Source organism: Strigops habroptila, chromosome 1 (assembly GCF_004027225.2).
Source record: "Strigops habroptila isolate Jane chromosome 1, bStrHab1.2.pri, whole genome shotgun sequence".
Lineage (NCBI taxonomy): Eukaryota > Metazoa > Chordata > Aves > Psittaciformes > Psittacidae > Strigops > Strigops habroptila.
Window position 1 is genome coordinate 117,360,777 of NC_044277.2, and position 26,145 is coordinate 117,386,921.

Sequence of the window (26,145 nt, forward strand, 5' to 3'; positions counted from 1 at the left end):
GCCATGGATGTAGAGAGTGTCCAAAGCTAAAGAAATGTTGATCAGTAAATCAGTAAATCAATACAGCGTAATTTCAGTGTTCAAAAATGCTTTTCTAGGTAGCAACTTGCCAGTAGGAATACCTGTTCTTAAACTCTTCAATTTTGTTCCACTGAAATTAACAACAAAACCCTTGGGTGACTCTGAAGTGCCAAACTGACCTCAAAATTTGCTCCATAAGACACATAAATATGGTATGTATTTTATAAATATGTCAGTATTTAATTCCCTGGTTCAGGAAATATTGCTTAAATTTATAGAAGTAATATTTTTTCTTAAAATTAAGAGGCAAAACCAATGAGACGTTAAACCACATTTCCTCCATATTGCCTTTAGCAAAGTTGCTTGGGAATAATGACCAAATTTCATGTCATCACAACAAATCTGTGTATCAATTCACCTTCTCCTGAAATCACAGGTGTTTGAGGGAAGAATCCCAATATCAGGTGGGAAAACAGGAAAGTGTGAAACAACCTCTTCCTTGTGAGGAAAAAGAATATTTTTAAGTGTAAAACAGCTAAAATGAAAAAAACAACCCAAACAATTTTGATGAGCCTCATGTTAAGTCACATAGGTGATGAATATGAAAGCAACAACCAAGGACGTGAAAGACCTATGATATTCTCTCCACAGCAGGTTATCTGGTATTAAACCTCTTGTTTCTGATCTTTCCAACTTGAAAAAACAAAGGTGTAACACCAAGGCTCCTGACAATTACAAAAACCCAAACAACCCACACTTGGAAGCATCCATTGTCATTCTATTGGAAAATAAACCAAAACAAAATAAACCAAAACAAACTGATTTTTGAAATAGCCACCTTCTCTGATGGATTCATTGACTAGCTTGCATGTTCTTCAAGGTAAATATTATACCTCACATGTTTGCTCACTGGCAGAAGTAGCAAGATCCGTCAGCTCATTTGAAGCACCAGTATGTATTAATTTATATAATAAAATAACAGAAATGCGTAAGATCTGCTGTGATTGTAAGAGTTAGGAGAATAAGAATGTAAATTTTAATGTTTTATAACTATTCTCTTTCAAATATTTATCTGCTCTTCTATAACATATCCCATTTTTTGTTCTCACTTCTTTCTTTTCCCATTTCTTATTTCTCTCTGGTATCATTCCTTATCTGTTCTCACAGTTGCTTTTAGAAACGGAACCTAGAGAAAACTCCTGCTGGAAGATAACAGCTTCGTTTGCAGATTAAATAGTCCATGAGGAGATTTAGCACATGCAGGGGAGCTGATTCTGCTCAGTGCTAGGTACCAGCACCATCAGTCACACTCTGAGCATCAACAATCACAGCTAGCTTCAGTTGGCTTAGAAGTGGCAGCATTTTACTGGATTCAACTCTCTCAAAGAAGAGAGAAATCAAAGCAAAAAGAAAAATAAAGCCACGGCTTAAACATAAGCAAAGGAAAATGTTGCAATCTAGATTTAATGTAATTATGATGGGAATTTCTTGTACATCCTAAAGCTGTAATTACCAATGCCCTTAAAAATCAAGAATCAGATGTTAAACACCATATGCACTGAAAACCTTACTCTTGTACAGCTGGCCTATTCTGCCAGCCTCTAGAACAGCTCAAAAATTTGAAGACAGCTTAAGCAAGTTACTGAAAGTTAAGATAAATATATGTCATAATACAGTGACAGGCAATCATTAAGGAAAAATTTTGTATGCTGTAATACTTTTCTTGAAGCCAAATAAACTTACACAGAGTAAGTTTAAAGAAATGCTTGAATTTTGAGGAAAACAAAATTACTGGATTCTTTGTGATTCAGCCTCCCAAAATGTTCCCTGGTGTCTGAGAATGACATATACCCCAAAGCACTAATCTATGATTTCCCTATGGTATATCCTTCTTAGAATTACCTAAGACACACACACATAAAACCTCAACCCAATACAAATGACAATAGTTTTATAACTAAGTTTTGGAAAATCAGGCATACTGAATTACATGCATTAAGTTTGGTTAAAGCTGAACCAGCCCCAGGAAATCATCTTTTCTCCACCTTCCTAACACTGTGAGTATTTGTGCATGTCTAAAGCTAAGACATACAGGTGCTCGGACTTTACAGAGACAGGAGAGCTGAAAATACTACCAAGTCTCAATCACTGATGTAAGCACTACACAATTTCTAGTGATTTTATCTTAACAGTATTCACCTAGCATCCTAAACATTGAGGAGAACAAAAAGAGATGTAGATTCATTTCACTTAACTTCAGCAACTCAAAGTTACTAGCTATATTTAGTATGAATTAGATGCCTCAGCTTCTGCAGTGTTTAAAGACAACATGCCAGCACAACCAGAAGTTTACTGGTCCCAGCATTTCACACACCTACTTTAGAATCACACGTGGCAGTACTTACCTCTCCCCACTAGTTACAAGGGGATCCTAGATAATTAACTGATTAGACTCAGGCTAACCCAGCTCCATAGGCAGTTCATGAAACAACTTCCAAAGAGTAGGTCAGACTCATACCCAGCAATAAATTTATGCATGCAAGTTATACGGACTTGCTGATCTTGACCACTGTAATCTGGTAAACATCATATAGGGAAAAAACAACAAAGCAAATCTCACAGTTATGTCAAGTCCTTGTTCACTATTTTACCTAGTGGGTCATCCTGCCTCTTGGAGTGGCAAATTGGTTTTAAAATTACTAACATACTACTGTGCTGACATAAAAATCCGTCAGCCTTGGTTACAAAAGCATAGAAAAAAAGAAGCAGGATAGATGACTATGAACACCTGAAAGTGTCTCAGGTTTGACCTTCTTTGAAAGGCAGATGTGTCTGCATGTTTAAACCACTCATGCAGTTAAAGCTGTATCATCAAGTTATTAAATTTTTTTAATGAATACACATTTCTGAATGCTGCACTAAAGCTGGTGATTTCAGATACATTAATTAAGGGAGCATTATGCTGAATATATCCTCTACTTAAAATGTTCTATGTACAAATGAATGCAGTCTATCCGTCAGTGGTGGTTTTTACCATGTTTCAGGGCAAAGCACAGGCAATCAAACAATACCAAGGGGAGAAGCGCAAGTTCAGGTTTTCAGTCTGCAGTGCCTTCCAAGAGGAACCGGGAGCCTCACCATCCCTACTGAGCACATGTTGTAAGGAGGCAGAATTCCTTTCATCAAATTTACAGGGAAGCAAGAAAGATTGAGGGTGGGTAGAAAGAAGGGAAAAAACCCAGAGACTACTCTAAAGAAACTATTTAATTGTGCACAGTGTGTTGGCCTGTTGATGAATAAAACAATTTCATTCATTAAATGGAGACTGCCAGTGTGTAAACATAGACTGCACATTATTGATTTAACTGAGTAAATTCCATCTATACTGGGATATTGTAGGGATGCACTGGGCTTTTTATATCACTCCAAGCAATTTGGCATATTTCTCTGTGTTGTACTTTTAGCTCTTATTAAGAAGTGTTTATTTAATTTAATAGCACTTCTAGTGGGAGTACTGAATGTGTGCAAATTCTTGTAACCTCTATTACTAGGCTTCCAGTGCAGGGATACAAGACTCGGTTCCCATAAGCAAAAAAGATGGTCCAATGCCTTTAGCAAGGAGCAAGCCTGACAATGCTGATCTTCATGTTTTGCTGTGGCAAGACTATAATTGGAAACAATTTCTTAAAGCTAGGCCAGACACTGAATCTATCAAAACATTCAACGGACTTGGGAACTGCAAGATACTGGTTACCAGAGCCTAAAATTAAAATGTCATGGTGTCTCAGCTTGGGACTAGCAGAAATTCAGTGCCCAAAACTGCATTTTAGATAATCATTTTCCCACAGAAGAGAGAAAGTCTGTACGCAAAACAATGCCAACACCTTTTCAGTTCATCTAAATTAAGTATGAAATTTGGAAAAGCTGCTCTATTGCAGGCTTACAAATAGAGCAAAAGAGAACAAGCCGTGACGAAGAGAGGTTTCATTTAGTCCAGCTATTATCATTTTGGAGACCAGTTCATACAAAGTCTTGCTCCACTGAATGCCTTGCTGTCTCTATTTGGAAAAGTGTGTATTTCTATAGAGCTACTTGCCTGCTTTTCCTCATATTCACATGAATTGCTCAGCGTTATAGTACGCCCTAGGAAAGCACACCTTACTTCTTGTTCCACAGAGGTTCTCATTCATCATCTCTTATTAAGTCTCAAGATAAAAAATTTCACCTGTTTTCTTTGGTTGTTGAAGCAAAGCAATCCATCACAGTCCATTCATTCAGCATGAATTACTGGCATCAGGCATAACAGATTTATTGTAATCCCTGCCCTACAGATCAAAAGGTAAAATCTCAAACAAATGTAAAAATTACTGAAAAATTCCAATGTAGAAATGATTTCATGTAAATACTCTTCTTCTTGCTAAATGTAAACTGACTTTTCCTAGTCTTAGACTTTTTTTTCGTTCTTTTATCTTTTTTTTTTTTATTATTACCCAGGGGCTTGAATGTACTCATAATGAACCACTATGGGAAAAAAAAAAAAAATTCAATCATGGTTAAAATCAGTGCTTCTTATAGCAAAAATAGATAGAAAAAAAAAAAAATAAATCTTACCATAATGTACCAGGAGAATGAGGAAAATGACAGGAAATTTGATACTGTAGAGTTGGAAATTTGCAGCTTCTCTAAAGCTTTTCTTTATGTCCCATGAAGAATGAATGGAAAACTACGAATCATAGAGACATGAAAAAACATATACTCGATTTTAGAAAAACTGAAGTGATACTCATGCAAATAACAATCTCCTAAGGACATATGAGACTTTGGAAGCAATGGACAATGGAATAGACCATGTTTAGGCATACGCCATGACTGGGGATAAATGAAAAAAATCATGTATATTGGTACTTTCTTTTCTTCTCCTCCCAATGTGCCACCTTTGTTCTTGCCATCTGGTCTAAAACAGAGCAATCTGAGCAATCAACTAACAAGAAACTCTAAGACAAACATGATAGTGACCTTTACTTCTACAGTGACAAACTTTAAAATGCCATCTCAACTTCCACGTGCTATTTCTTATAGCCAAGAAGTCTGATGATCTCCTTTCATAACAAGCCTGCTATAGCTATAGACAGAAAAAGAGTTTATCACAACTGAATGGAGCTCTGCTAGGCAGAAGACAATTTTCAGACTAGAACAAGCTTCAGTGGGAGCTGAAAAACTCACCATCTTGCTTCATCCCAAGTGCGATAAGCACTCCTTTATAGCATATATATGATGCACACTTAATTTACAAAACCCCCTTGAAAGTACAATGATATTGTATAAGCAGAAGGAAAAAAAAGAACTGCATATGACAAACATTAATCAAGCTACTTAGCATGTTTCTACAAGGCAGTGAGAAACTCCCTGATAATGGGAGTAGTAAGAATATAAACAGAGCAGATGTGGAGCAAGCAGACAAGGGCAGAGGATAAAGCATTTAAAAGAAAATGTGGCAAGCAATCATATCTTTATAAAGGATTAATAGTGCTCATTACATAGGTACCTGCAAATAGTTTATATATAAGGTGATAAATATATATTACAGAACTGGTAAATACAGTTCACTGTCATTTCTGAAAGGAAATAAGGTAATGCAAAATTCAAACAAAAGATTTGTAAAAACCCAAGACATCAGCTTTTGGTGTTGGGTAGATGAAAGTCACAAGAAGGTCACCCTCATTTAAACAATATGAAAACTGCACTGTTATACTCAGTTATAAGTTTGGACTTATTAAGATAGCACTTGCCAGCTCATTGAAGTTAAGCTCCTTCTCATCCAGCATCTTTCCTCTTTATTATTAACATCTTTATTCAGATAGAAACGCATTGCTGCTAAACCTACTGCAAGTCACTTGCTATAAATCTGTTTGGAATTTGATTGCGTGGTCAGGGGTCTCTGACAGTGTGTTGATGCATTAAACATACACATCACAGCTACATACAAATTTCTTTTGCCTCTTGAGTCTCCCCATACATTTTATCTTTCTATGTCTCTCTGGTCTATGGCTCTCTGAAACCAGAACTGGCTTGCTATTTGTGTCTGGCACAGTGTCAGAGTTTAACAAATAAAAATTAGTAACAATATTCCAGAGGGCATTGTACAGCACCAGAGGAAAGCTGTTGTGGGGTCACATGTCAGTGGTGTCTGCTCACTGCCAGTGGGTTTTAAAGGGTTTCAAGGAGAACCCCTACAGAATACTGAGCAGGAGAACCCCTGCGGAGTCATTCATCCAAACCCTGCATTCCACTACCAGAAATAACATCCTGGGGAATCAGGTTGGGGAAAACAAAAAAGGCAAGGAAAAGTAAAATAAGCAATAAACTAGACACATATGTACAGCTAAACTGCTTGGAAGTGAAAACTCAGCAAGGAGGTAAATGTCGCTACATAACTCTGAGACCAGATACGACACAGACAGTCTTGAAGACCTTTCAATTTCCATGCAGTTAATTGTGAATTCTTTCCTCTTTCAGGAATTAAATCAGTGAGAACCATATAACTTAAAGAGGCTTGTTGTGGGCTCTATCTCTTGCAATCAGCACCTAGTTTCATTTTTCATGAATGCTGCCTCTGTTGCTGAAAGTGTTATTTCTCTGCTCCTGTATAACCAGATTGAAGAAAAAGGTGCGTGGGACTTTTAAACAGAAAAGTGTGTTGAATTTGAATGAGATAGATCCACTCTCACTTCAAATAATGACAAAATGTAGAGGCAAAGGATGTAAATAACATGCAACTAAGGGCTCAAGAAGGCATCCATAAAAAAATATTGAAATGCAAACTGAGTAGTCCAAATAAAAAAGGCTGAGCCTTGCCTTTTATTTTTTTAATTAAAAGTCCACTGCATGAATGCCTTATAATAAGTTAAAAGGGGCAAATGAATGACCTTAACAATATTTGCAGAACAAAGCGGAACATTACATTTTTCTGTGACTGAAGAGGATGTGGTGAAAGTCAGTAAGAAGCAAGATGCAGCCTTCTTTCCTCTTATTAGACTTTCATTAATTCGATTACTGAATTCTTTGAGACTCTCCTCCCCCACTGTTTCCACCCTGCCCCCAGAATGAAAAATTTCACCTTGACACTACCTTTTAATTCAAAAACATTTCTGCATTCATGGCTGATGTGGAATTAGCAGCCCCAATGGCATTCAGTCCCAGATCGCTGCATGGGAAGAGGATGGACAGCAGAAAATTGCTTTTTAGCAGTCCTCCCAGCCCAAGTATGAAGATGATAATTTTAATGCCAATTTGGATGCATGTTTTTGTGACAGCCAGTGAATATGCTGGCTGTGATTTACACATTCAAATAATAGTTAGTTTGTTTTATGATGGCAACTATCCAGGACCATTGCAGTTGCTACATACTTCAGTGAAGCATAAGATCAAACTGTAAGCACAAGACCTGCCATTACTTAAAAAGTTTTAGACCAGAGTAATTTTTGACATCACTTCTGCTGTTTCCAGAAGGGTGAATGTTTCCTGCACTAAGCGCTAGAAAAGGGACAAGAAAACACTGTACTGAAGGAAAAAAATAGTAACTCCTTATTAAGGCAGATATTCACCTTAAGAGCTGCAACCACAGTCTACTTCTAGCCACGTGCACACATTTCCAAGATTTCTTCTCTCCACAGCCATCCCTCCCTCCATATTTCATGCAGGTTTCTACAGCAATGCTTACAATTGAGTGCCATCCACACACACAGCAGCAAAATATCCTTTATGAATGAATGAGGATGAAAACGGCATTTGATGCTGCCTTGATCAGAATGCGGTTCAAATTAAAGCAGCACTGTGTTTTATTCATTCCCTGATATTCTCTGACAATTAGTAGACATAATCCTTTACAGTATTTGCCAATAGTGTAGAAGATATAAAGTGCTAGAAACCATCTTTTCAGGGCAAGATGCAGCTGTGACATGGATGGGTAAAAGAAGAAGGGAAATGAGAGGGTCGCACAAGCAAATATATCTGCTTATGTAAATAAGTTTGCAGATGACACTAAGCTGTGGGGAGAGTTGATCTGCTGGAGGGTAGGAAGGCTGTGCAGAAGGATCTGAACAGGCTGGATCGATGGGCCAAGGCCAACTGTATAAGGCTCAACAAGCCTCAGTGCCAGGTCCTGCACTTGGGCCACAACAACCCCATGGAATGCTACAGGCCTGGGGAAGAGTGGCTGGAAAGCTGCTCAGCGGAAAATGACCTAGGGGTGTTAGTTAACAGACAGCTGAATGTGAGCCGAATGTGAGTGTGAGCATCCTGGCTTGTATCAGAAATAGTGTGGCCAGCAGGACCAGGGCAGTGATCATCCCCCTGTGCTCAGCACTGGTGAGGCTGCAGCTCACATCCTGTGTTCAGTTTTGGGCCCCTCACTACAAGAGAGACACTGAGGTGCTGGAGCGGGTCCAGAGGAGAACAATGGAGCTGATGAAGGGTCTAGAGCACAAGTGTTATGAGGAACAGCTGAGGGAACTGGGGGTGTTCATCCTGGAGAAAAGGAGGCTCAGGGGAAACTTTATCTCCTGGAGAAAAGGAGGCTCAGAGGAGACCTTATCACCCTCTACAACTACCTGAAAGGAGGATGGCGTGAGATGGGGGTCATCCTCCCAAGTAACAAGGAGTAAGACAAGAGGAAATGAGTTGCACCAGGGGAGGCTTAGATTGGATGTTCCTAAAAATTTCTTCACCAAAAGAGTTGTCAAGCATTGGAACAGGCTGCTCAGGGCAGTGGTTAAGTCACCACCCCTGGAAATATTTAAGATGTGTAGATGTGGTGCTTAGGGACATGGCTTATTGATGGACTTGGTAGTGTTAGGTTAACAGTTGGTTTCGATGATCTTAGGTCTTTTCCAGCCTAACTGATTCTATGATTCTATGTGTTGCGTCAAGAGGGAGCTTCTGCCCCATTCAGCAAGTTATGAGACCTGCACAGCGGGCAGCCTCAGCCACCGCTCACTTGCAATGGCAGCTCCTGTCTGGCCCTGGGACAGGCAACTTACTCTGTCTGTTGACACACTCTGCTGAGACAGTGTCTGTCTGACACAGCTCTGCTGAGACACCACATGAAACAGGACTATACATTGTGCTTTCTGGTTTTAATGTGGAGCTAATACACTCCAAGGTTTACCACAGGCAGGCTGGGCCTGAGGTCGCTTGTTCTGGAAGGCTGCAACAAACAGGTGAGAACTGCTGCCTCTGTAAATCATCTCAGTAAACAACCTGCTCAGATTCACACTTAAATAGATCCAGAAGGGCTCACTCAAGCTAAAAAGCTGCTTTCAACCACTTCCCAGTGGGTAGTTTGTACCTGTACCAAGTCTCAGCATGCTTTGCCATCACCCTCTCCTTGCATCAAAGAGAACTTTACCTGGGAGGCCTTGATTTTCCCTGACTCTAAATTCTCCATAAGATTTCAAGCTACAAAAGCTGCCCTGATCCAGGGATGGATGTTCTGAATGCTGGGAGAGACTGGCAGAGACCCAGGTTTAGCTCAGTGTGCAGACACACAGCTCTACCTCTGGATCAAGTCCCTAACCTCCTGTTAGCTACAAAATAGCTTTCAGAAAGACATGGAAACCGCTCAATTTAAAAATCTTGTGTGAAGGAGAATCCGTCAAATACCTGTGCAGGCTGTTCGCAGGGTTAATCATCCTAAGCATTTTAAAATCATGTCTCATTTCAAGTCTTACTATATTAGATTGAAGCCTTCATTCATTAGAACACTTTGCTTAATTAGGTGGATCTCTACTAGAATAAATATTTTCACCAACATTTCTCTGGAAAATGAAACATCACCTTTTGCTCTCTCATTCATAAGCTAAATGGATCAAGCTTCTCACTGGGAGAAACATCACCTTTGTCAATCTTCTCAAGTTTATTAGCATTATTTCTGAAGGAACAATGTGATGGTTTCTAATGATGCATATTATTTCTAGCCCCTTTTAGCTGGATCATGCATCTGCAGATGGAGTTTGGTCTGCAGGTCCCCTCACCACGCTAAAAATCATGTTCCACTGGTCATCACTAAAGCTCTTTAACCAACCTAGAGTGACCACTTTTGAAAACACCTCTTTTTCTAGAAAGGCTACATTAGTGTTACCCTAGTTTTAGTGGCATTGGGTGTTTGTTTCCTGGAGTTTTTTTGTTGCTTGTTTTTTGTGGTGGTTGTTTTGTTTTTTTTTTGGTTTTTTTTTGGTGGTGGTGGTGGTGGTGGTTTTGGGGTTTTTTTTCTTAGTTTGTGTTTCACATCAAAATCCATCATAACATCTCTGTATTCAGTGCTGAAGTTGAGGAGATGGAGGAGAAAAAAAGTCTGTGCATATAAAAAAAATAAACAAAGTTCTATTTGCAAATGGGAAAAAACACCTTTCTGAATTGCCAGGAAATACCATTATAGTTTGCCCATATGTACCAGTGTGTATTAGAATATCATCCCTCATTTGAAATAATATAACTCACTCTGTCACTTTAGTTATGTAATAATTTTTTTAAAGCAGTACAAATATTCAGATTTGCTTTCAGCATAAACTTGATGTGAAATTTCTGACTTAACTATCTCTGTAAAAAAATTCAGAAGAATGAAGATTAAGCTGAAGCTCACTTTCATTATTTGTGTCCAGTCTTGGCAGGGCATTGATCCTTTTAATAAGTATTTCCTATGTCAGACAGAAAAAAGTGAACAAAATGTTAAAAATAATGAGAAAACGGCCTGGATATGGATGTTACAATGCACAATCCTGCTGCAATGGAAAAGCACAACTTAAAATGTAATAACTTGCAGCATTACACTCGTTTCTGCAGTACTGCAACCAAATTACAAATAACAGGGACACCATCTGTTCTCTAAAGAACCATGGGAAAAAATGTCTGCTAGCAATTAAGAGGTTGTACATGAGACACGATTCCTGCAGATTTCACTTCTTTTTTTCTGTTTTGTTTTGTTTGCTTGGTCTGGAAACTATGTCATCAAATACCAGTGGATGGTCTTACCAGTGTTTTTTTTTTCTTGTAGCCTTCTTAGCTTACAGATATACTTTTTAATCAGTGTATTTGGTATTCATGACTAATGTGAATTTGTAGAGAAGAGATCTAAGAGCATTATGTGGATTTAGGTTTAGAGCTTTTCCTATCCTGGCAGACTGACATTAGTTGAATGTTTATTCTGCTCTGGCTAATGTATTCTCTCTCTCTGGCTTCTCACTTATTCTTAGCTTTCCCTTTCTCTTTTTAATAGTTATGGTGCATTAGTGTAAGTACTGCTTCTTTCCAGTTATACTATTACCAAGACTTTGCAAACATGTGGACAGTAATGCTGTCACAACTGATTTCACTGTTACAGATTTCCACAGTCCTAGAGGGTTTAAATTTAAAAAAGGCTACAGATTTGTTAATCCATTTTGCAATTTATTTGTGTTAATGCATCCAGTAATGTGCTCAGATTTTTGGAACAAGTCTGTGGCCTTTGAATCATATTTGAGAGTGACTCCTATGTATGCAATACTATTCTGGCACATGGTATAATTGCTATTCAGATAAGTCAATAAGGACAAAGTAAAATGCAAAACAAAGTCATACAGGAGAATTAAATGACACAGGCTGCAACATTACTTGATGTCATATATGTTCTCTTTGGCCCAAAAAATCTTTCCCTAAAAAATAGTGGTTCCAGTTCACTACTACCATAATGCCTTGAATAGTTAGCTGAGCTTTGGCAGCAGAGCTGCAATAACTATTTTGGTTTCCACTTACAAACTAGCTGCAGTAGGTCTACAAAACACCAGATACTTTCTTTTAACGTGTCCCCACCCTTGAAAAAGCACATAGTGCTTCTGTAGATGGAATAGCATAAGGATTATGACAAGTAGGTATTAATCTGTAATTTTAAGCTACACAAACACCTGGGCTCCTGCAAAAATCTATCCTTGTTGCAAAAGAACCTTCTACAATTGCTGTACTAAATCAATCATCTGTGCCAATCCCCCCAAAAGCCTATATAAGCATGACTAGTAAGATACTGCTGCATTTGTCTGTCACACTGAAACCCAGGATTTCTACTTTGCATAGTGAAGAAGATCAGAACCAGTCCCATAGGACAGAAGATAAACCACACCATCATCTTCAACACATCTCCATAGAACAATCTTGACACACGAGACACAGAAGAAGCCAAGGTGCACTTTGACCATGCTGGCATTAAGAAATAGGAACTTGCAGTATTAGTTCCTCTTCGCTGCCAAGAGATTTGTTTTAAGATTAACAAAAACTGAACATGTGTAAATTCCCAGCTACACAGAGAACATATAGAGAGACTTCACATTCATCTGCTGAATGATTTTAACAGCAAAGAATTTAATGCCGGGATTTAAACCAAGAAAATTTTACAGCTGCCAATAAAATTGCCCCAATAGGAGTGAGCACAGGCTTTGACTTCCTGGATTTTTCCTGGATTCCTTAATTTTGAAGGAATCCCAGCCTTGCTGTTATCTGGTAACAGCCAGAATTACACTACAGTAGGCAGAACTGGACTTTGATCAATTGAGAAAAATTCAATGGCAAGTAGAAATTAAGTGGATCTGAGATGAATGCAACAGGTATGTTCATCATGGAGAAAATCAGCCACATCGATTGCAGTAATGGGAGTTATGCTTTTAAATTTGATTTGTACTGTGTGCTCGAAATCCTATTCTGTTCCACTGAGCTTCAAGGCACATGATCATTATACCTAAAAGTGGAAATTAAGAATGGTTATCCTGTTCCACTTTTTGCTAATGTGAGTGCCTGACAGTTTAAATACAAATGGCAGGTCCTGACTTATCAGTTTATGTAAAAGGAATCTCTGTGCACCGAAAACAGAGGGGAGTGGGCAGGCACACCTCTAGACCAGACCTGGGAGTACATGAGGGGCAAGGGAAAGAAGGAGCTTGGGCTCCTCCAGCACAGCCAGTGACATTGGGGACACAGGGTGATGGAAGGGACCAGCAGCACTCATCTCCCTCAGCAGCAGGCCCGCACTGTGTGTGAAGCAAGGGGGAACAGGATCAGGCTCTCTGATCAAATGTTTTGTGCTACGGGTATGAGAAGGCAGCACCTTCTGCTCCCTCTGGGCTTCAGAAGCATGTTTTAAATTTTGTGAGCTAATAACCTTCAGGGACATCCACAGGGCAGAAATCATAGTACTTTTATTTACCTTTGAAAAACAATTTGTAGCCTGTTTGTGAAAACGTGTGTATAAATAGATGGCATAAGAAAGCTCAAATGTACGTGGTTATTTAATAGCTTCACTTGCTCAGAAAAGGCTCAATGAGTAAAACCACTCCTTGATTGTGCTTGTGGAATTGAGCCTTAGTGAGTACATCAAAGCAGAAATAATCTAACAGAGAAAGCATAACTACTCACTAATACTTTGCTTTAGGCTATTCACAGCACTGTGGCTAAAAGAAGATTATATGTGCTAGGAGACCTAAGGCTAGCCACACTGGCTGTATTTGGGTGGATAATGCATACATCCTTGTACATGATCAAACATTTCTCTGTTCTGTCTGTCTGGTTTATCTCAAAAAACTCGGTACTGACATGGGCAAAAATTGTGTTTTTTTAAAATAATATGTATAGCAAGACTACTGCGTATTTCAGTACCCTGCCTGCCCACAGGATCAGAAGGGCAGAATACCTCTTTTCACATAGCTACAAATGAAGAATACCCTCAAAACACCACTCTGCTGCTGCTTGGTTTTCTATTCGGCAGAAGAGACCATTTAATGAAGTTCACTGAGTTTTTTCTTATCCCTCCTTCACTGCTCCCACCATTATTTCACTGTTCAGAAAGGAGGTGTATTTTTTTTTTTTTTATATGAAATACATTACATCTTGAAACTGCTATGTGTGAGTAGTACCTGTAAGGTGGTATTGTCCTCACTTTGATTTAACTCTCCAGTTTCAGAAGTTTATTTTTCAAAGTGAAAAAAATAGGTCATTTTGGCATGCGGCAATTTGGCCCAGGAATAAAATAGCAACAGCACAGAAAAATCATACTTGCAGTGATCAAGCTGCAAAAATAAAGAGATGCCTAGGTAAAGCAGAAAATATCTTTTCACAAATTGGTTTTTCTAACAGCAACTAATTTCTATCATCAATTTCAGTTTGGTAATGCAGGCAAAGATTCTCTTTTGCACCTGTGGCACCAACTTAGACCTCCGTTTTCTATATCTCCATTTAATAAACCCATGCTCTGACCCTAAGGGAATAAAATAAACATGCAAGAACCAGGCTCTGTATTACAAGTCTACATGTCAGACACCGACACAGCAAAGATAAAGCATCTTTACCATAAGGGTTAATGTGGTGTCTAGGTGAGAACTCTCTCAGAGCCTGGTCCAAGGCAGAATGAATGACCATCACAACCGTCATCACTACCTGCTCCATGCACTTAGCACATTTCTGTGGCTTTCTCCTTTTTCCACATAGGGCTGTAGAATCTGTGCAGAGAGGCAAGATGCTATCACATTAAAATCTCCATGAAAAAAATGCCCTGTGAAAACAAGGTAGCTCACTCTAGACACATGGGTGCTTTCCCTTTGGAAGAAGTTGGGGGGATAAACACGTACAAAACCATATTCTATTTCATGTGGCCTGATAGCAATGGGATAAAAGTCTACAGACTGCAAAAAAGTCTGTAGTCCAAGTGCAAATAGAGATGTAAACAGGAACTATTCTAACCCTTATCCGTTACCAGAAGCGTTATAGTGGCACACCGTCTCCTATGACTAGACCCAGGTTCAGCCTCCAACACTGCCTCACTGCTTGGTTCTTCAGGTTCTCACCCTCTACTTTTCCCTGGGACTTGATCAGAGTCCCAGCCCTCTGGCTACTGTTTTGGAGGAAAAAGTAGCTAGTGCAGGCAACACAATCTAATCCTGTGTACAAGCATTAGGCAGTTCCCAGTGAACAGCAAGAAACGTGATCTGCTCTAGAACCAGCTTGATTGCAATAAACCATCCATCACCTCTGCAGAAACTCAGGGAAGGAATTAGCATTTTCTACAGGTTCCAGACTGGTCCCATAGACATCAAATACAGTTTTACTACTTCTTTGCTTGAAACACTTTACCTTTTGTGCCTAGTTTCAGTGAGGTTGTGGTCCTTTACGTTCCCTTCCTCCCTTGATGAGGGCACTCGGGATGGACTAATGAGGAATCAAAAAGCAGCTACTCATTCCACAGCTAGCAAGTCCTGTTTCTCGCTGAAATGTGTCATCCAAAACAGCTGGTTTAATTTAACAGCTTTTAATGAATGTCTATAAAATACTTATTGACCTGACTACAGCCAAGCTTTAATTTGAACTCTACCCATAATGGGCTTTAAGCAAAGCACTTAAAAAAATCACTAGAACCCAGAAAAAGAGAAATCTGGTTGTAACTCTCATTTGGCCATGCAGCCTTCACAATTTATCAAAGTTTAACAAAAACTGGTGAGTTCAATAACATACTACAGAAGTACTTCCCTATCAGTCATGTAGCTGTTTGGTTGTAGTAGCAAATAATCTATATTGAAATAATGGATTTACAACAGTTCAAAGCACATAAATTTCAAAACAAGCTACGTAACTTTTGCGTTCTGTTTCATGAAAAAGAAAGAGGGGAAAAAGGAAAGGGAAGAAGGAAAGAGGAAAAAAAGGAAAAAGAAAAAAAGAAAAAGGTGGAAGGAACTGACTTACTGATTTATGGTTTAATTAATGGTAAAATAATTTGTTGAACATCAACAAGGTTTAAACACTGCCCTGAAGGAGTATCTGGAAGTTCAATATTGTGTTAAGTCTATAGCATGCTTCAGTGACCAACATAAATCAATAGTTAACAAATTAGAGATCTGTATTTGAAAAATGGAAATCTGCTGTTTTCTGCTAAATGCTGGATTAATCAGTACTGTCAACCAGTATTCTTGCTGTTTTCAATACCACAAAAAAAGTAGCTTATTATTCATTTGTTATTCCTTCCCTTTTTTACTTGCAAAGCTATTAACTCCCCCAAAGATGCTACTTGGTTGAGAAAACCAGGAAGGAACAGAGCAAATGGCACGAAAGATCATTTCATTTGCTTGATTAGGCACATTAATGAATTCCACTTAGACTGGAAAAATGCAGTGAACACCACAGTATCACACATTGCTTTAGCTTGAGTGACTCAGAGTCCGTGCCATTAAAACGTACAGTAAACTGCAATCAAGCAATTAAACATGAAAGAACATAGGTTGGACTGAAATAATGTTAGACATCAAATGCCTTGTTTGTTTTATGCCTTTAGCATCTTCAGCTTTGACTCTGTTTCAAAATGACATATGCCCTGGCAGAGCTGTCTAACTGTGGTTATTAAAAACTACCTCTTTTTCTTTCCTACCATAGAATACTTCTTTAATTATTTTGTTCTTATGCTTTTGTAAGCCCTTTCAATTCCTGTTAACTCGTTTCCTACTCATAGCAGCTGCCTTCCAGAAAGTGTGATGATGGCTAGGAGAGCAAATGTAGACAGGCTTTCCCTAACATTAAGAAAGTAACCCTTTAGTCTAAACAGTATAGTTTTAGTATAACCTAGAGAGGGTGCCAACATGAAACATTATTTTAGTCGGGACTGTAAGTAATTGTAAAACTTCATCGGAAGAGGCAGATTTTCTGCACCTCTTAGATCAGAATGCAAAATAGATAAATAGGAAACTCAGATGAAGGATATAAAACCAGTCAAGATAAGGTGATCTGTAAGAAACAGTTATGACTAAATCTCATTTGAAAAGTTTTTCCAAACATTTCAGTTTGTGAAAAAAATCCAGGTCTCAGAAAGACTCACAGATGAAGATACAGTAGCAAAGTGAACAAGGGAATACATTTTAGTAAAAGAAAGAAGAAATCAATACAGAAATATTACAACATAATACTTAATAGATGACAGCAGTGTTTGAAATGGTCTAGGACATAAGGATATGTCATATCTGTCTTTTAAACACATGTTTTGGAGATCTCAGTTGAAGCCTTAGGAAGTAAACTTGTTCCATGCCAGCATGTCAAGGGTTTTGTATCAGAACTTCTAAATATTCACTCTGATTATTGGATGACCTCATTCTGATTCTCATAAAGCAGAGATGACAGTTGCTGAAAATGTTAGTAAAATATTAGAAAAAATAACGGTAATTATATAGCAAGTGTTTTGCTAAGGAAAGTTTAAAAACAAACCCCCAAAATCCTAGAGCTTAGGAAAAAGCATAGCTATACTTAAGCTGTCATAGTGGGATCTTTAAGCACTAGGTTTCATATTTTCATGTTTATTAACCTATTTTTAGAAGGTTATGTTGTATCCCAAAGCATATTTCTTTTAGTAGAAACAGGAAGGTAAACATTGTAAGAATTATTATTTGTAACAGCTACTAGCCAGCAAGATACACTTCCATTTTTCTTTCCAAGAGAACAAAGACATATACTGGATCTGTAGGGTTGATTTTTTTGCTCTTTTTTTTTTTTCAAACGCATAATATGTATTTGAGTCATTAAAATATTAGAAGTAAGAATTAAAGACTTATAAAGTAACTAGTAAGATGTGATTTAGGGAAAAGAAACAAATAAACCTTGTCAATTTTTAAAATTAGAAAAAACAGGTATGTAAGGTGCATTATAATGGTTTTCACACCTTAGTCCGAAGCAGCTGGTGCTCAACATTAAACGGATCAATCTATTGAAATTGTACACTGGCCTGGTTCACTGCTATGTATTTTATTGTACAAGGCCTTCTCCCTATTTTCAGTGTTGACTTTTGATCACATGCAGCATAAGACATTCCTCCACATTCAGACAACACAGCGAGCTCAAGTTCAGCAAAAGCAAACAGTGTCTGTGAGGTATCACAGAATCATAGAATGGTTTGGGTTGGAAGGGACCTTAAAGATCATCTACTTCCAAGCCTCCTCCTCTCTACATAGCAGGAAAAACATCTGTGCAGAGTCCAAGGCAGAACTTGGCTCTCAACAAAGCAACTGTCACGAAAAACACATGAATCTGAACAAGACCTTTCTAGCCTTTTTCTAAAACACACACACACACACACACACACACACACACACTTATTTCTTCAAATAGCTTATTCATTAATCTATGGGGAGTCTTCCGCAGCACTCCTAACCTCTGTACAGAGCCATCTTCAAAAGGACAACAGTGAAAAAATTAGAGACATTTGTGAGATCATGCCATATTTCGGAGACAGTGAAGTCGTCTTTTTTTTCTTACCCCAGTGACTGTCTAGTCATGTTCCTGCCAAAAATTTGTTTTTCTCTTTCCATGTTTTCTGTTCTTTCTTTTTAAATTACGATCATATTTGAGTCAAAGATTTAAAACAGCTGAATTTTCAGATTCAAATTGAGAATAGGCATTTATCCATTCGAACTCTCAAAATAAATTTTTCTTATTTCCTTCAAAACTTTTGTTATATTTTTTTCAAATAATTATGTGAACTGAGACACATTGGAACTATGTCATTAATCAGGCTGTGAATATGTAACAAATAATAAAATGGCATTATTGAATACTTTATATTTGATTTTAGCATATGTGTCTGTCAGCAACAACACAAACTTCATTTTGCTAACACTTTCCAAAATAAATAAATGAAAATAAATTTAAAGTTATGAAAGGGCTCGGCTCGGCAGACTTGCAGACTCATGTCCTCTGTTTTTCAGAACAGGAGGAATGTGGATAGTGGCCAAGACATCTGTCAGACAAACTCCATCAACAGCCATAACTCAGTGAGCTGGATGTCTGCAATCTAATAATCCTGGCAAATCAGTACTATGCAATATTGAAGTTGGTGGACTTGCAGTAGAGAATTTAGCTGTGACTAATTATTATGATCAATTTATAGTGTGAGAAGAGCATAATTACAGGATTGGTATTGCAGACCAAACCAAGATTTATTTTCTTTCAGGGTTTTGTTTTTTTTTTTTTTTATTTTGTTTTGTTTGGTTGGTTTTTGGTGGGTTTTTTTTTTTAAGAAACAAATGCCCATCACCAAAACCACCAGAAAGAATAAGAGAATAAAAAGGATTATAGCTCAAAAGCAAACAAAAGGGAGCCAGTGTGATTTATCAGAGAGATACAACAGGTCATCAGTACATGACATAACATACCAAAAAAGCCCTAGAATCATTATGCAGAGATGAATTACCTCTGGGGGTCATGTTGTCCATGACCGATGATGTGATTTTTTCCCCCCCTAAAATCTAACTAGATTTCTTTCTTTTCAACTTGTATCCATTGCTACTTGTCCTATCACCTCCCATTTTTAGCTGCAGACAGCAGTGAGGTCCTCCCTCACTCATTTTTCTCAGGGCTTAACAATCTCAGGCCCCTCAGCACCTCCTCACCCTTTACTTTTTCTTTCAAAATATGCTCTGTGACAATAAACCTTCACAAAGAACAGTTCTTGAAAGGCGGGAAAAGCCAATGAAACTTAGTTAATCCTGTGAATGCTTTATGACAGCGTTTCTGAATACAGTTACATGATTTTGTTTACAAAGCTTCCAAGTAATTTCTAACACAACTTCAGTGAGCGCATAGAGCTGGTGTATTATTCAGTGTAGGTCCTCTCCTCCATTGCTTCCAGAGCTAGATAATAAGTTGAGACTGAAGGAGCAGATACTCCATGGCCCAGAGCCTGACCTGACAAGATTGCTGAGCAGAGCTGTCAGGTCACTGTCACCAGAGTGACTTCTCTCCCATCATCCCTCCTAGTTGCATGGTCCTGCCCTGTTGCCCTTGTGTTGACTCCAACTTAAACCTGACCACTCAGTCAGCCAAATCACCTCACCAAGCTGAAAAGGATTTTTGTTGCATTTTTTTTCTGATCTAAAAAATGAAAATAGCTCACACAAGCCAATGCACAAAAAGGGCTGTGGCCAGGCAGCCAGACTTGAGGACACGGATGGGGAGAGGAAAGCACCATCCTTTTGGTGTGACACCATGTCAGTTCCCCTGACTCACCTAACCCCATGCAAACAGAAAAACCGAGTACTTGGAAGAGTACTTTGTACTCCCCTCAGGCATATATTCCTCATTCCAATGTTGGATGGTATTGTGTTAACAGAAATGTACATAAATGGAGGACACTACACAATCACGAGCATTCATGTCCCTAAATCTTCCTTTTTTCCCATGCAGAATCCCTGTGGTGACGGTCTGTGCTTTACACTGGATCAAAACACATGGAAGCTTGCTCAGGATGGGCAGCAAGAGGAGGGTTTCTAGCTGCTGCCAAACTCTGCTGGGCACAATACTCACCACAGGCAGGAAATTTTAACAACATGTAACTTCACTAGATCCACACACAGCTGGGGAAATTTCTGCAACACAGAACCTATCACCACAAGATTTTAAATCCAATCAGAAAGCTAGAGATATCAGAATTTCTAAAAACAAAATCTGATATACTGCACATATGTAGGTAAACCAGGGAAGTAACTGCTTTAATAGAAAGCCTCTACTGCTCTCTGCACATTAAGGAAAAACAAACAAACAAAAATAATTGTCCCCAAATGCAGTTTTGAGTAGAGAGATTGTCTTGCACATCAAATTAGCAGACTATATGTAAGCCTGTCTCCCATGGATCTGTATAAATAGGGTGTATAATAAGCTCCCATGTGATAGACTCAGCAACAGCCTACATTTTGGGTAGAGAACAAAGGATATGAACATGTGAGAGCCACAGAACCACACTATCACGACTCTGGCTAAAGAAGGAGAACTATCTCCCTTCCTCCCACGTCATAAACACTCTCTACAACAGGTCAAGACCAGTGTTGGGATCTCAGTTTTACAGTGTGCAGGAGAAGCAGTCAGTGTTGAGATCTGTGTACAAGATAATAAGAGAAAACAATGGAAGAAAACAATGTTCAACTGGACATATGACTAAATACATCTCCAGAGACATAATGATTCCTAGGGTATGTTCAGAGCCAACTATACTTTCTCTCCTTAAAGCCCAGTATACATTTCCTAGAAACAAGAGAAAAGAAAAAATATTAAGTTATAAATTTTTTCAGAGGTGTTACAGTAATGTGAGCTACATACTAGTTGCATATTTGGTGTCATCCCCTTGTGATAGTGTTCCCACTATAGCATCAGGGACAACCCAAGTCCTCCTGGCAACAAAAGGAAATTCAGCTTTGCCATGCCAGTAATAAAGAGCCTGTTGCTGGAGCCAAAAGGTTTGGCTTGGTCGACTGGGAGAAAGGGCAACAGCCACAGGGAGCTGGGCTTTCTGATCCCACTACCCATCACATGATGCAGAAGACCTTCAGGTCCTCCTCACCTGTGGGATGGGCAAAGCAGAAAGCACAGCCATGCAGTTTGGATGCCCCTGGCAGTTAGCTGCTCTGCTTTCATCCAATCCCAGAGCAAGCCCCAGTATAACAAACTGCTCAGGTTTTCTCTCATTAGTGTGGAAGATGCAATGATGTGCACCATTTTATCACTTGAAACTACCACTTTCCCAGTATTAAATGATAAGATATTTTGTATGTATTTTACCATGTATTACACATTTCATTTGTAGTGATAAGATCCTTTTGTGTTGCCCTATGGCAGTCCCTGAATTATACTGTCACTCTCAGAAGCCTATAAACAGCACAAAATAGAGAAGAAACCTGTTCCAAACTTTAAATGCATTGTCATATCCTGCTTGCTCATCTCAGGCTGAAAAAGGTATGTACTTCTCAGTAAGCAAGCAGACAGACATACTTGCTATAAATCAAGTTGCACTTATATATGCAAAGAGAATGGAAGTATTACTGGTCTATTACAGAAGTGCTCATCCTTACCTAGGTTTATTTCTTTAACATTTTTTTTAGCAACTACTTCCCAATGGCACTTATTAAACCTCTTTTAAATTTAAAGAATGAACTGGACAAACATTTAGGTGAGATTTTAATCTTTAAGTTGCATATATTTATTGCATATGTTCACAGCTACAGGTTGGGTGGAGAAGTGATTCAGCGCAGCCCTGAGAAGAAGGTTGATGAGTAAGTGAACATGAGCCGGCTTCGATGTGCACTCACAGTCTGGAAACCAACTGTATCTTGGGCTGCATCAAAAGAAGCATGACCAGCAGGTTGAAGGAGGTGATCCTGCCCCTCTACTCTGCTCTCGTGAGACCCCACTTGCAGTACTGTGTGTAGTTCTGGTGTCCTCAACGTAAGGACATGGAGCTGTTGGAGCGAGTCCAGAGGAGGGTCACAAGGATGATAAGGAGGTTGGAGCACCTCTCATATGGACACAGGCTGAGAAAGTTGGGGCTGTTCAGTCTGGAGAAGAGAAGGCTGCATGGAGACCTCATAGCAGCCTTCCTGTGTCTGAAGGAGGCCTACAGAGATGCTGGAGAGAGACTCTTCATTAGGGACTGTAGTGATAGGACAAGGGGGAATGGGTTCAAACTTAAACAGGGGAAGTTTAGGTTAGATACAAGGAAGAAGTTCTTTACTGTAAGGGTGGTGAGGCACTGGAACAGGTTGCCCAGAGAAGTGGTAAATGCTCTATCCCTGGCAGTGTTCAAGGCCATATTGGACAGAGTCTTGGGCAACATGGTCTAGTGGTAGGCGTTCCTGCCCATGGCAGGGGGGTTAGAACTAGATGATCTTAAGGTCCTTTCCAACCTAAACTATTCTGTGATTCTATGATATATTGCTTGATAAGTACAGATTGTCACATAAGCATAGAAGCATATTGCTTGTGAAAATCACATACAAGTTTTTGAATTTAAAATCAGGTTGTTCTGTAATTGGAACATTAAGCTTTAAAGATACTTTGTGTCCAGCATTCCTGCAAACAATCCCACATGAAAAGCAGAGCTGAACTACCCAAGCCACACTGTGTGTTGGGAGCAAAAGCAGCTTACTCCCTTACTGTAACACAAAGGCAGCTCAGACTGAAAACATAAACTTCTCATTTTTAAAAAAACCAAGAGATTACCAGTGGGTTAAGAGCAAAATTCCAGCCAATCCTATTGAAAACTTTAGGCCAAATTTTAATGTCTTAGCAGGTCAACAAACCACATTCTCTTTACCCAAACCCAATGTAATAGAAGATTTGAGATTTCTATCATCCCACCTTGCAAACTGATACAGAATGTCTTTGTGAGAACATTAGAATGCTTATTAGTCTCCTAAGATAACTACTCAAACAGAAGTAGGCTGGATACAAAACCACAGCCTTAAGAAAACTTAAATTTTTCCAGAGAAAAATCTGATAAGATTTACTATTATGTTATAAATATGATACCATATTGTCTTCTAATTCTCATGAAAAACTACTAAGGATCAAACTCCATGTAAATACTTTATGTTAGTTCTGGCTCAGCTAATTAACTGAATTCACAGTTTTTAACTTGTGGTTTGTGGTTCTGAAGCCCTATGAACCCCGTCAAAGCAATTCTCAATAAGTAATTAAGAAAAGCAAACCCATTTTCAGTAAAATAGATTAACTTCACAAGCAGTCAGCAGTCATTAGAAAAACACTGCAGCCTGTAAACTTACAGTGTTAAAAATCTCTACATTACTGTTTTTTAATTGTTTAGTCCATCAAGTAGATGAGTAGGATTATTTTTAAAATAAAGAGAAAAAGGGTTAAATAGGCAGAGAAAAGCAAGTTACCTGTCTTTACCAAACTGTTTTTGAAGACACACTGATCCCCTCACTGCCTCATAGTGCAATATGACAAGCCATCAAAGTTTTGACATTTGCCACAATGCAGAGTAGCATTTTGTGCAAGGACTTGAAGACATTTAAATGGCAGCATTTTTACCTTTTCTCTCAGCACTTTCAGAGAATTTGACTCCTCTTCATATAGAAAATATAAAAAATAATGCTACTACAAACAAAGAGGAGGTAAAATAAAAGCAAGATTACTAAATTCTAGCACTTTCCTTTGTAAGTAAATCAGAGCCATGTCAGACTGCTAATAATATAAGAACACAAGCAGGCCTGGAGTTAGAATGTAGGAAACAAGAGACTCCTTTCTTCCAGCGTAGACAAAAAAGCAACCTTCATTTATTAATGGGCCACTCATTACAACTGAAGCCATAAAATTTCATACTATGAATGATCACACACTGTACGTTCTTAACTACATTCTGAAGGTCTGGAGTGACTAGATTCTTTAATTGCATGTTCTACTGCTTTTAACATATCACGGAATAGGTAGCATTCTGATAACCCAAATTCATCTGTGTGAGAGATCTGAACTATCCTTACTCCTAAATGAGTCATCATATAACTACAAAAGCCCCAATTGAGACTATAGATCATCCCATTTATTTAGTGATGAACTGTGAGTGACACAGTTCCACTAAGAGCAATATTTAAAGAAGAAGCTGAGCAGCCAGGAGGCCAGACATGACTGCAAACCAGAAACTTTCAATTTGCATCTGGACTTGTTATTGTCCACAGACTGCACTCATTCAAAACTTCCAACCAAGACAATCAGAGAATCGACAGGGAATGGAAAGGATGCAGTAACATGACTCCTACATGATGCAGGAGAAAGCCAAAGGCCAGTTTTGTGTTTTCTCATTGATTAACACCTTGAAGCAACCATTTTAATTTAGGGAAGGCTTCAGCTAATGTTTGTTAAGATTAAGCATCACTTTAGAAAACTCTAAAAGGTAAAAAGGGTCAATCGAGCCACGGAAGCCACAATGTCCCACCCACCTGCAATGGAGGTGTTTCACAGTGATGCAGAGGGCAAATGTCAGCGCAATTTCATGCAGAACACGCTGGGCATCGTTAAAACTTGGCAATTACAAGATTGAGTAAGAGCTCACCGCTACAAATGCTTATTCAGAGCAATAATTGCTATTCAGATAAGAAAGCCTACTGAAAACAATGAGTGTACTAAGATGCTTACAAAGACTGAAGTCAGGGTAAGACTGTTCTACAAATGAGAAGCAAAAAATAATCTAAAGCAGCCTAGCCTATTCTCTGTCTTCAAGAAAAGTCATGCACTTTCTTGAAGCAAGAAAGTAGGGCCTTAGTTTTAGGTCAGGTATTTCCTTGGTTAATCTTAGTCTATGTTGTATTGTGCAAGAAATACCCATGATTTAGCTAAACTGTGGGTGGACAACAATCCCTGACAGATTTAGCAATCTCTACCAGACACTCTGATTAATTACACAATAACAAAATGCATTACTTTAATCTCCTTTTCACATTGAAATTACTCTGATTGCAAAATGTGATAGTGTGATAGCAACCTTTAGAGAACATTTTGTCCCATTTTATACAACGCAATAATAAGAAATGAGATACAAAAATAAAGTATGCTATGGGATTATAATACTATTGTCCTTTTACATTTTGCAATATTAGAAACAATTCACATTGCAATGTTTCTGTCCTATTACTCATTGTTATTTCAACAAGTACTTTAACAGAGCTCACAGCAAAGATGGTTGACTGATGGCTTCCAAACCAAACATTTCTCTTGTGCTGATCATGAAGTTGGCACCTTCCTGGTATATGGTTGTCGTTAGAAGCAATCCGGCACAAAAGCAACTGAGAATATCAAGAGGGAGCTGCTGAGACCGGGTTTGCTGGGTTACACAAAGCACAGCTGCACACCCAAACCAGTCTACTCCCCAGCGCACTGTGATGCAGCATTAGCCTTGCCATAAAACTACCTCTTGCCTTTGAGATACGTACGTACTTTCTCCTCCTCTTGCCTTTCTGAATTACATGGTGTGTGACTTGTGGTCACATAAAGGTTCCCTTGGGTATTGTAAGACCATAACCAGAAGTGTATCTAACATTGGGAGAGAGAAATGATACTTTTGTAAAACTCTTTTTACCATTAAAATTCTATTCATGGGCACATATGTCTTGGTCTACAACTCAAGATGGGTAATGAGTGCTAGCTGTAAAATGAGAATTTTTCAAAAAGAGAACCAGTTGCATAATTTAGCCAGCAAAGTTCTGGCATAGTCTTCCCCAGATCCACAGGCATAATTTCTATTAACATAAATGGGAACAAAGTACGCACAGAAAGGTAAATGAAAAAAGCAATCATTTA

At 38.6% G+C, this 26,145-nt stretch overlaps 1 protein-coding gene across 4 annotated transcripts in view; it reads right to left on the reverse strand.

The window, feature by feature from the left end:
* The window catches only part of PLXDC2 (plexin domain containing 2), a 266,745-nt gene that overhangs the window by 193,577 nt on the left and 47,023 nt on the right, over positions 1-26,145 (reverse strand). The gene's annotated exons all lie outside the window — the stretch shown is intronic.